At 40.7% G+C, this 9,480-nt stretch overlaps 2 pseudogenes; one reads left to right on the plus strand and one right to left on the minus strand.

Annotated features, from left to right (window-relative positions):
- Positions 1-1,729: 1,729 nt before the first annotated feature.
- LOC105741092 lies at positions 1,730-2,202 on the minus strand (annotated as a pseudogene).
- Positions 2,203-5,588: 3,386 nt separating this feature from the next.
- Positions 5,589-9,480, plus strand: part of LOC101577294 — a 19,085-nt pseudogene continuing 15,193 nt past the window's right edge.

A 9,480-nucleotide genomic window follows, 5' to 3' on the forward strand; every position in this document is an offset into this window, starting at 1 on the left:
TCTCTCTCTCTCTCTCTCTCTCTCTCTCTCTCTGTCTCTCTCTCTCTCTGTCTCGTCTTGTGGTTCTAAGGCCTTCATGCCTAGCTATATCCCCAGCCCTTCCTTAAATTCCATTTTGAGGGTCTCATTAAATCATCAGGTTGCACAGGCTGGACACTAACTTCTGACCCACCTAATTTGGTCTCCAAGAGTACTCAGATTACAGACATAAGCTACTGTACTGGCTTTTTTTTTTTTTTTTTTACAGAAGAGCTTATTTTGTAATCAAATTGAACTAAATCTGTGCAAACATTTTGTAGTCTTGTAACCGGAATCCTATATAAACAGAATAAAGCCAGCATCTAACTATAGGTCTAGTACATCCTTTAACATCTTACCAACCAAAAGATTGATCTTAGGAGGCATTATGCAGAGGAACAGAATTTTTAGTTTTGGCACTGAGCAGAGGAAGTGTCCTTGGCCTCATGTGTACTTAGCATGCACACTGTAATGAGCCACAACTACGTTCCTAGGATATCAACTTAATTTGTCTGTCTTAAATTCTTTTTTTTTCCAATTAAAAAAACTTTATTTGTGCTTCAAACTTTAAAACCAAGACACTGGGTAAGAAATCCACCCAGAAAGACGTTTCCAAACTAAACACATTTCTCTTTATAGACTCCCAACAGAGTATATAATACACATCAATTTCAATTTACAATCGCCGCAGTCCCTCCTATACATGGCAGGACACTTAAACTGGATTCTGAATGTTCTCATATTCTATATAATTTCACCAACTGCCAAAGCTTTCTTAGATGAAACCTAAAGAACTTTTTTGATTTTGGGGAGATGGTTTTATTGATGTTAGAGCCGGCCCAGCACAGGGAGATAACCATCATCATAGGTTTGTGGGGTTTCTTAGGGACAAAAAGATGGGAACACAAAGCTTACAGACATCAGGAGAACCATCTTATTATTTGCCTGCAAAGCCATTCAGCGTTGTCTCATATCACAAATACCTGAGACTCGCAGGTCTTCTCTGCTTACATGAATCATACACTTTGGGTCTAGGCCCAGGTCTGGAACCAGTGGAGCTCCCTGAGGATGGGAGGGAGAATATTACCATTTATGGAAATTTCATCATGAAGATCCTTCAACTCAACATTGTAAGCATTGTAAGATGAGTTTTCACATGACTTCCTTCAAAGTCCACAGTCAACATCTTTACTCCTCATTTTTACCACTCAAGGATTAGCACTGGAGATTCTAGGTAGACCAGAATGCAGCTGAACTTAACTTCAGAAGGTCATATAAAGCAGAAAGACCATTACACCATCTATGCTTGCTTTGGGACCGCCAAGGTCCTGGCCTGTCTCCATCCATTACTTTTGCAGATATCAAAGAAAGGCCTTCTCTGCAACTTTACACCATCACCAAAAATCTCGAGGCTGCTCACAAGGCTCGGCACGGACGGAACCACCATTACCTCCACACACAAGGAGTTCGACTTCCGAAAGCTGTCTTAAATTCTTTTTTTTTTTTTTTTTTTTTTTTTTTTTTTTTTTTTTTTTTTTTTTTTTTTTTCAACAAATAATACACTGCATATATTCTTCTTAGCGGTTAATTGCTTATCTTAAATTCTTAATTTGATAGTTCACCTATTACCACATAGACCCAACATTTCAATTGTAAAAATCCAACACAAATTAGAATTACAGATCTTTATTTAAAAATCTGATCTGCCAATTTAGTGTTTTCCACCAACTTGTAAAGCAGAAACTTTCCCAAGCTTCCCAATCTCTGCTTATGTGCTGCCTTTGTGGGAGCCTCAGCAGCAGCCATGGCAGTCTTTTTAGATGCTTGCTTAGCCTTTTCTGCTTCCTTGGCAGCCCTGATAGCTTGTTCTCTTTGGGCCTTTCTAACTTCTGGTTCCTGATTCCCACTGGCCATGATGTCAGCAAGAGATGCACCAGTGATGGCCCTCCGAAATTTGACTGCTCATCATGTTCTTTTCTTTTTAATTTCTTCCAACTGTCCCTTTTTGTGCTTTCTTCTGTAGAGGATAGTCCAGTTTATTTGCCAAGGATTTCTCTTGGAAAGGAATGCAGACTCGCATTTTGCATTCAGAAGCTGGAAGAACTTCCTGTCAGTCCTGGCGCAGCACCTCCCGTGTCCCAGGTAGATCTTGTACCCGCTGAAGCTGCACAGCTCGACCTTCATGGTACCCGCTGGCAGTCAAGGTCTGTACTGGCTTTCTGGGCTGTGTTGTTTTGGTTTTTTGAGTTTGCTTGTTTTTGTTGCTATTGTTGTTTTTTATTTGAGTCAGAATCTCACTATGTTTCCTAGGCTGGCCTCGAATTTATGGTAATTCCGCTGCATCAGGGACCCAAGGGCTGGGATTACAGGTATGCACCACCCCACTTGGCTTTTTGGTAGAATTTTTATTTGTTGGGGGCTTTTCTTATTTATTAGGATAGTCTCATTATGTTAATCCACGCTACAACCAAAGTCACCATCCACTGGTTTAGCTTCCCAAGTACTGGGATTACAGATATGCACTGCCACATCTGACTGAACAATGGTTTCTTTTTTTTTTTTTTTTTTTTTTTGTGGAACCAGGAATTGAACTCAGGTCCTTGCACTTTCCAGGGAAGCACTTATTCCACTGAGCCATTTCCCCAGCCCAACAATGGTTTCTTAATTCCATAAAATACCCCTAAACTGTATCTTCCTCAGCAAAATGGATTTGCAATGGGGCTCCCCTCTCCTCTTGTTGGAAATCAACCCCTTATAAATGTTGGAAATAAACCCCTAGACTCAATTGTCAGTGTGCATAATGTAGCATTCAGACACTAAGAAACCACAACAAGGATTTTACTTTTGCTAAATGTCCCAAGCAAGCCCCAGCGATGAGGTAGCAAGTACACAGGAAAAAGAGGGTTGACCCTTTTATCCCTAATGCAAGCAAAGCAGCTGACCTTTATCTCCATTGGTTGTTTGAAGGTTTACAATCTATCTGAATTGGCCAGTTTAGGCAGCTAAAAGGAGGGAAAATGAGGGTATGGAGCACTGAAAGTCCTTGGCTGTTGATATATTATCTTTAGCTGTTAGCTATGTTCCCTAAGTCTAAACCGAGCAGGCACTTCTTGTAACTTGTGTGTTGGGGCAAGGGGACTGCTTAATGACTAAAACCCAAAAAGGAGATGCTCGTTGATAGAAACGACAGAGTTGTTTCCCAAATACATATTCTTTTGTAAAATTCTTGCTTTAGCTATTAGTATACTATCTCTAATTGCCTTTGCTTTCTCTCTTTATGTCTTAGCTTCTTAAAGTCCTGCCATCTTTAACAACTGGAAATGGAAGAACCAAAGAAGTCAATTACTAAAGGTATCAACAAGAAAGCTAAGAAACCCCCATTGGGAAAAGGCATGCCTGTAATTCCAGCACTCTAGAAGGCTGAGGCATGTGCTCGCTTCGGCAGCACATGTACTAGAAGGCTGAGGCAGAAGGATCCCAAATTTAAGCCCAGCCCATACAATCTAGCAACTGGTAATCCCTTGCCTCAAAATAAAAAAATAAAGGGCTAGGGAGATAGCTCAGTGGCTTAAGTGCCTGCCTGGCAAGCGCAAGGTGCCAAGTTTAATTCCTGGTACCACAAAATAAATAAAATTTTTAAAAGGGTTGGGGATGGGGGGCCTGCCCCTTAGCTCAGTTCTTTAAGTGGCTGCTTCAACAAAGCAGTCAGGCTCGGGTTGCTGTGGTTCGATCCCCACAACACAAGCCAGCCAGTCATGCCTTGAAGGCATTCGGAGCAAAAAAAAAAAAAAAAAACACTTCTAACATGGCTGCACTGACAAAGGTTCTACAGTCTGAGGTACAGGATCTCAGGATAAATCCTGAGGGCATTTCACTGACCTTCTCAGACCAAAAAGCTACAACTCTTGTTGCATAGGTCCTGCTTTACCTTGGTCTTAACCATCCAGTAGAAAAGTATGAAGATGAAATATAGGAAGTAAAGCCATGTTGTTAAGTTGAGCTGTGAGGGACTCAGGTCAATAATTTCTTTTTTTTTTTTTTCCAGGTCAATAATTTCTGACATTGCCAGTTAAACAGAAGACCCAATGCTATTATGGTCTACTGGACTCTTTTAGAATATTTTGCTGAGTTTACACACCTATAATATTCAATAACGGAGCTTAGAAAAAATGGGATATACCGATGAATGTCCATTTTGTATCTGTGTATTCAAAGTGGTTAGGATAGATATATAATTGCGTTCTCTTAATGAATACAATGATTTGTTCTAATGGTGTTTGCAAATAGGATCTCAAGTCCGCATCTTGTACAGCAATTAACCACTAAGAAGAATATATGCAGTGTATTATTTGTTGAAAGTGTACTTCCGATTTGATTTGAAACTGTCTCATTGCTATGTTTATCAATAAAATTTTGAAAAAATAAAAAAAAAAATAAATAAATAAATAAATAAATAAAGGGTTGGGGATGTTGGTCAGGGCTAAAGGCCTGGAATCAATCTCAAGTACCTCCAAAAAATAAAAATAAAGAAAAAAAGTGGGGCAATGCCTGGGATATATCTCAATGGCACAGTACCTGCCTAGCAAGCTCAAGATCCTAAGTTTGATTCCCAATACAAAAGAAAAAGTAAGAGGGCAAGTAGTGATGTGGCTCTAGACAAGAACACTCTGCAAGGTGAAGCTATTACTATTGTTGAAATGAAAATTCTGCCAGCAAAGGAATCCACTGGACCCAAAAAAGGATGATGCACAGAGTTTGGGAAAACCCAATGAATTTTGTGGAGGATCTTTTGGGAATTCTCAAATAACTGATTAGCCTACAACTTTTTTTTTTTTTTTTTTTAATCATTTTACCTAGAAGAGTTGAGAAGACTGTGAACTTTTTCCTGGATTAGACTTATAACACTTACTAGAGACTTCTGTAACTAGGGACTGAAGTTAGGGCCTCTCCATCCACTGTACTACAACCCCAGCTTTTTTTTTTTTTTTTTTTTTTTTTAAGTTTTAGTTTTAGTGTTTTTGAGACAGGGTCCCACATGGTAGTTCAGGCTGGCCTTGACCTACATAGTCTAAGCTGACTTTGAACTCACAGCAATCCTCTTGCCTCAGTCTCGAGAGTGCTGGTATTACACGCATGCACCACCAAGCCCAGCCCTTTTTATTTACAAATTAGTGTCTCGCTGAGGTGACCAGGCTGAGCTCGAACTTGTGTTCTGCCTCGGGCTCTTGAGTGCTGGGGTTACAGGTATGAATCACTACCTCTTTTAAAATATATTAGTGGTTTTTTCGAGAATATTCATATAGAGTTTGCATAGAATATTTTTAAAATGCATCTTCGTAACCTAAATCAATATGTAAAGATCTCACCTTTCTAAACACCCTGTTTCTAGAGAGGTCATTGCCTTCCACAACCGGAAGCTGCGGGTGAACCTCGCGATGTCGAGACGGGTGGGCGGAAACCAGCGATTCCGGCGGGCTGTGAGAACTACAATTCCCATCGACCCCGGCAGACGCCGGACCGCAGTCTCGACGTGCATGCGTACTAGCGGAACATCCGGCTGCGCGTTTCCCGCCAATTCTTGTTCTGTTACTGACTGAAAGGTCTCTTTGCTATGGAGTCGTTTGACCCCGCCGAGCTACCCGAGCTGCTCAAGCTTTATTACCGGAGGCTCTTCCCCTACTCCCAGTACTATCGCTGGCTCAACTACGGCGGAGGTGATGGAGGCTGGGAGCGGGGCGGGGCGGAGCGGGATCGAAGTGAGGACAGGGGCGAGACGTACTGCGGTTGACAATGTGAAGTCAATGCCTCAGTGCCGTTTTGTTGGTATTGCTGGGGATGTAGTGCCAGGGTCTCGCGCATACTAAGGAAGCACTCTACATCCCCAACTGTATTATTGTTTTATTTTTGAGACAGTGTCTCGCAAGATGGCCCGGGCTGCGCTCGAATTTAGGATCCTCCTGTCTCACCCTCCTGAGTAGCTAGGCTCACAGGCGTATGTCCCCGCGTTGAGCATTTCAAGTACAGTACTACCATCCCTGTCCTGCCCACCACCTCACAGGTATAAAAGGCTCAGCGTGAATCTAACGCGCAGCCGACTATGCCCTGACATCCAGGGATTAACAGGGTCCTGGCATTACGCTTCACAGGCTTGATCTGCATCAGAGTCCGAGAAGGATACTTTCTTCCTCACTTCTGAATGGGTTAGTGCCTACAAAGAGAGAAGTGCTATTGTATATTTATAATATTTATCTTTCTCATTTTTACTTTTCCCAGCAAAAATGGAATGGTAAACTTAAAATTAAGGACTAGGGTTCAATCCCCAGTTCTGAAAAAAAAATAAAATAAAATTAAGGACTAGGTCCTATCTTTTCACATCCAGAATAGTGTTGGACACAAGGGCTCATTAAAAGTAACTTCCCATTGGGTAATTATATTCTAAAATGCATACTTATTTTGCAGTGGTAAAGAATTACTTTCAAAACCGAGAATTTTCATTCACATTGAAAGATGATATTTACATTCGTTACCAATCCTTCAACAACCAGAGTGAATTGGAAAAGGAAATGCAGAAAATGAATCCATACAAGATTGATATAGGCGCAGTATATTCTCACAGAGTAAGAAATCTTTTTATGTATATATTTTATTGTTTTGTTTTATAAATCAAATAAAATTTGATTTTAAGATCAAAAATTTTAAGATTAAAATTTTATTTAAATGTATTGTATTTGGTTTTGGGGGGGGGGGTTTGGCAGAACCAGGGATTGAACTCAGGCCCTTATGCTTGCCAGGGAAGCTTTTATTCTACTGAGCCATCTCCCCGGCCCTCTGAATGTATTATATTTGAAAATCCACATTTTGAACATGTGTTGTTAGTGATTTTTGTTCCTTGGCAATTACTGAGTAGAAATCATTTTGAAGTAAATTGGTTGCATTCTCACTCATATTAAAAAAAAAAAAAAAAAAACTGTAACCTCAGCACATAGATTGAAACAGGAGGATCACAGTGAGTTCAAGGGGGCTTGGGTTACATAGGGAGTCCAAGAGAGGAAAATAAGAGAATTACATTCTCTCCCATTATTGGAGTTATTTTTTATTCCTGTCTGTCACTTTACATATTGGTTCCATTAGGAAACCCATTTAGCTGTATTGAACATAAAATCTAACTGCTGTCACGACCACTATCTTTCGTCTGAATTACTGTGAGAAGCCAATGGTTGGCACTGTTTCTCAACACAGCAGCCAAAGGGATTCCTTTGGGATCAACTCATTCTGTGATTCCTCTGCTCATTCTACTCTAGTGAATCCCCACATCACTCATGCTCAAAAATATTCTTGCCCTCACTTGCCCTGCTTATGTCACACTTTGCATTGTGCACACTGTTTCTACAGCCTATAATCCATTTCCCCAGGCATCTACTTGATTCATTGCCTTCTTTCAAGTCCTTACTCAAGTAGCCCTAGGTTCTCCAGGCCTATTTTCTTCTTTGTAAAAGTGAATATATATATTCAGGGCACACTGTCTCAGGGCACACTGAGACAGAGACAGAGACTGGGCATGGTGGCATGCCTGTAATCCCAGCGCTTGGGAGGCTGAAAACAGGAGGATCCCTGCTAGTCTGATCTGTGTAGTGAGACCCTGTAGGCCCTGTACTAAATACATAAAAAATTAAAGAACAATATGTATATGGGACAATGGCTTATGGATATATATATATATATATATATATACTCGTTTTTACAAAGAAGAAAATAGGCCTGGAGAGCCTAGTTAGCCCAAAATCACACAATTTCTAAATATCAGTACAGTTTGATTGCAGTGTTTGTGACTGTAAACCCCAGACTTACCTATTGTCATCAGGGTAAGTAGAAAAGTAAGAAAACACAGCTAAGGAAAATGTTTTGAAATTTATTCCTCTTTAGACGTTAGAATAAAACTGAAGAAAGATCAGAGCACTATCTTACTTTCTTCTCCCCAGCACTAAGAATGAAAAAGTCTACACCTCTGTGTGTGTATGTCTCTGGATCTGTGTTGCTGGAGGTTCAACCCAGCATACTGAGCTATACTCTCAGGCCATTTTTTGAGACAGGGTCTCACTGAGTTACCCAGACTAGGCTCAAACTTGCAATTCTCCTGCCTCAGTTTACCAGAATGCTGGAATCACAAGTATATACCACCACATCCATCCTTTTTTGTTGTTGTTATTATTGGGTTTTTTGTTTTTAACTGGGTCAAGAGAGGGCAGGGGTATAGCTCAGTGGCACAAGCACCTGCATGGCAAGCTCAATGTCCTGAGTTCAATTTCTGGTACCCACAAAAAAAAAAAAAAATTGGGTCAAGACAGAATCATCTGTAAACTTTTTCTTTTTATGTCTTCTTTGTGGTTTTTGTCAGTTATATATATACACATATAAAGTTTATGAAGATCAAATACTTCTGCTAGGGTAAAAATCAAATGTTCTACTTCAACCATTTCCTGCTGCCTAGAAGCAGCCAGTTTCTTTTAGCAGATTCTTATGCTATTCACCTCCTTGTTTCTAAGTAATAAGAGTTTATATCTTACATCTCACATTTTTCTTTTTTTTTTTTTTTTTTTTTTTTTCTTTTAATGTATGTAATACAAAGTCTCACTACACAAACTGGACTCAGTAATTCTGTGATGCAGCCTCCCAAGTGCTGGGATTACAGGCAGGAGCCACCGAGCCCAGTCTCAGTTGCTGTCTCATTGTGCCCCCGGGAGCAGAGCCAGCATAGCATGCTGGATTGAATCCCAATCCCAGTGTCTGCCTAAGCAGGCACTTTAATCCACTGAGCTATCTAGCCTGTCCTCATTTTTCAATTTTAACCAATATCTACTGATGTTCTACTCTGACAACAAGGATTAGCTCCTCTCCCACAATTACAGCCTTTCTATTCCTACATGCTCTTAATACAGTTTTTGTCAGATTAAAAATAAATGTTAGCTAGGCAAGGTGGCACACACCTCTAATCCCAGCACTTAGGAGGCTGGGGCAGAAGAATCCCTACAAGTTTGACACCAATCTTCACTATATAACAAGACGCTGTCTCAAAACAAAAAAATAAGAGTTAGAACCAGGCATGGTAATACACACCTGTAATCCCAGTACTCCGGGAGACTAAATCAGGAAGATTGAAAGTTCAAGCCTAGCTTGGGCTGTGTACTGACCTGTCTCAAAATGAAAAAGTCTGGCATGGTGGCACAAGCCTGTAATCCCAGCACCTGGAAAATGAGACAGAAGAACCCCAGTGTTGGGGGCCGGGGAGATGGCTCAGTGGAATAGGCACTTCCCTGGCAAGTGCAAGGGCCTGAGTTCAATCCCTGGTTCTGCAAAAAAAAAAAAAAAAAAGAACCCCAGTGTGTCAAGGCCAGCCTGAACTACATACTGAAACTTGTCTCAAAAATAAATAGGACCGGGAGCTGGTGAGATGGCTCAGTGGTC

Source organism: Octodon degus, unplaced genomic scaffold (genome assembly GCF_000260255.1).
Source record: "Octodon degus isolate 3935 unplaced genomic scaffold, OctDeg1.0 scaffold00287, whole genome shotgun sequence".
Lineage (NCBI taxonomy): Eukaryota > Metazoa > Chordata > Mammalia > Rodentia > Octodontidae > Octodon > Octodon degus.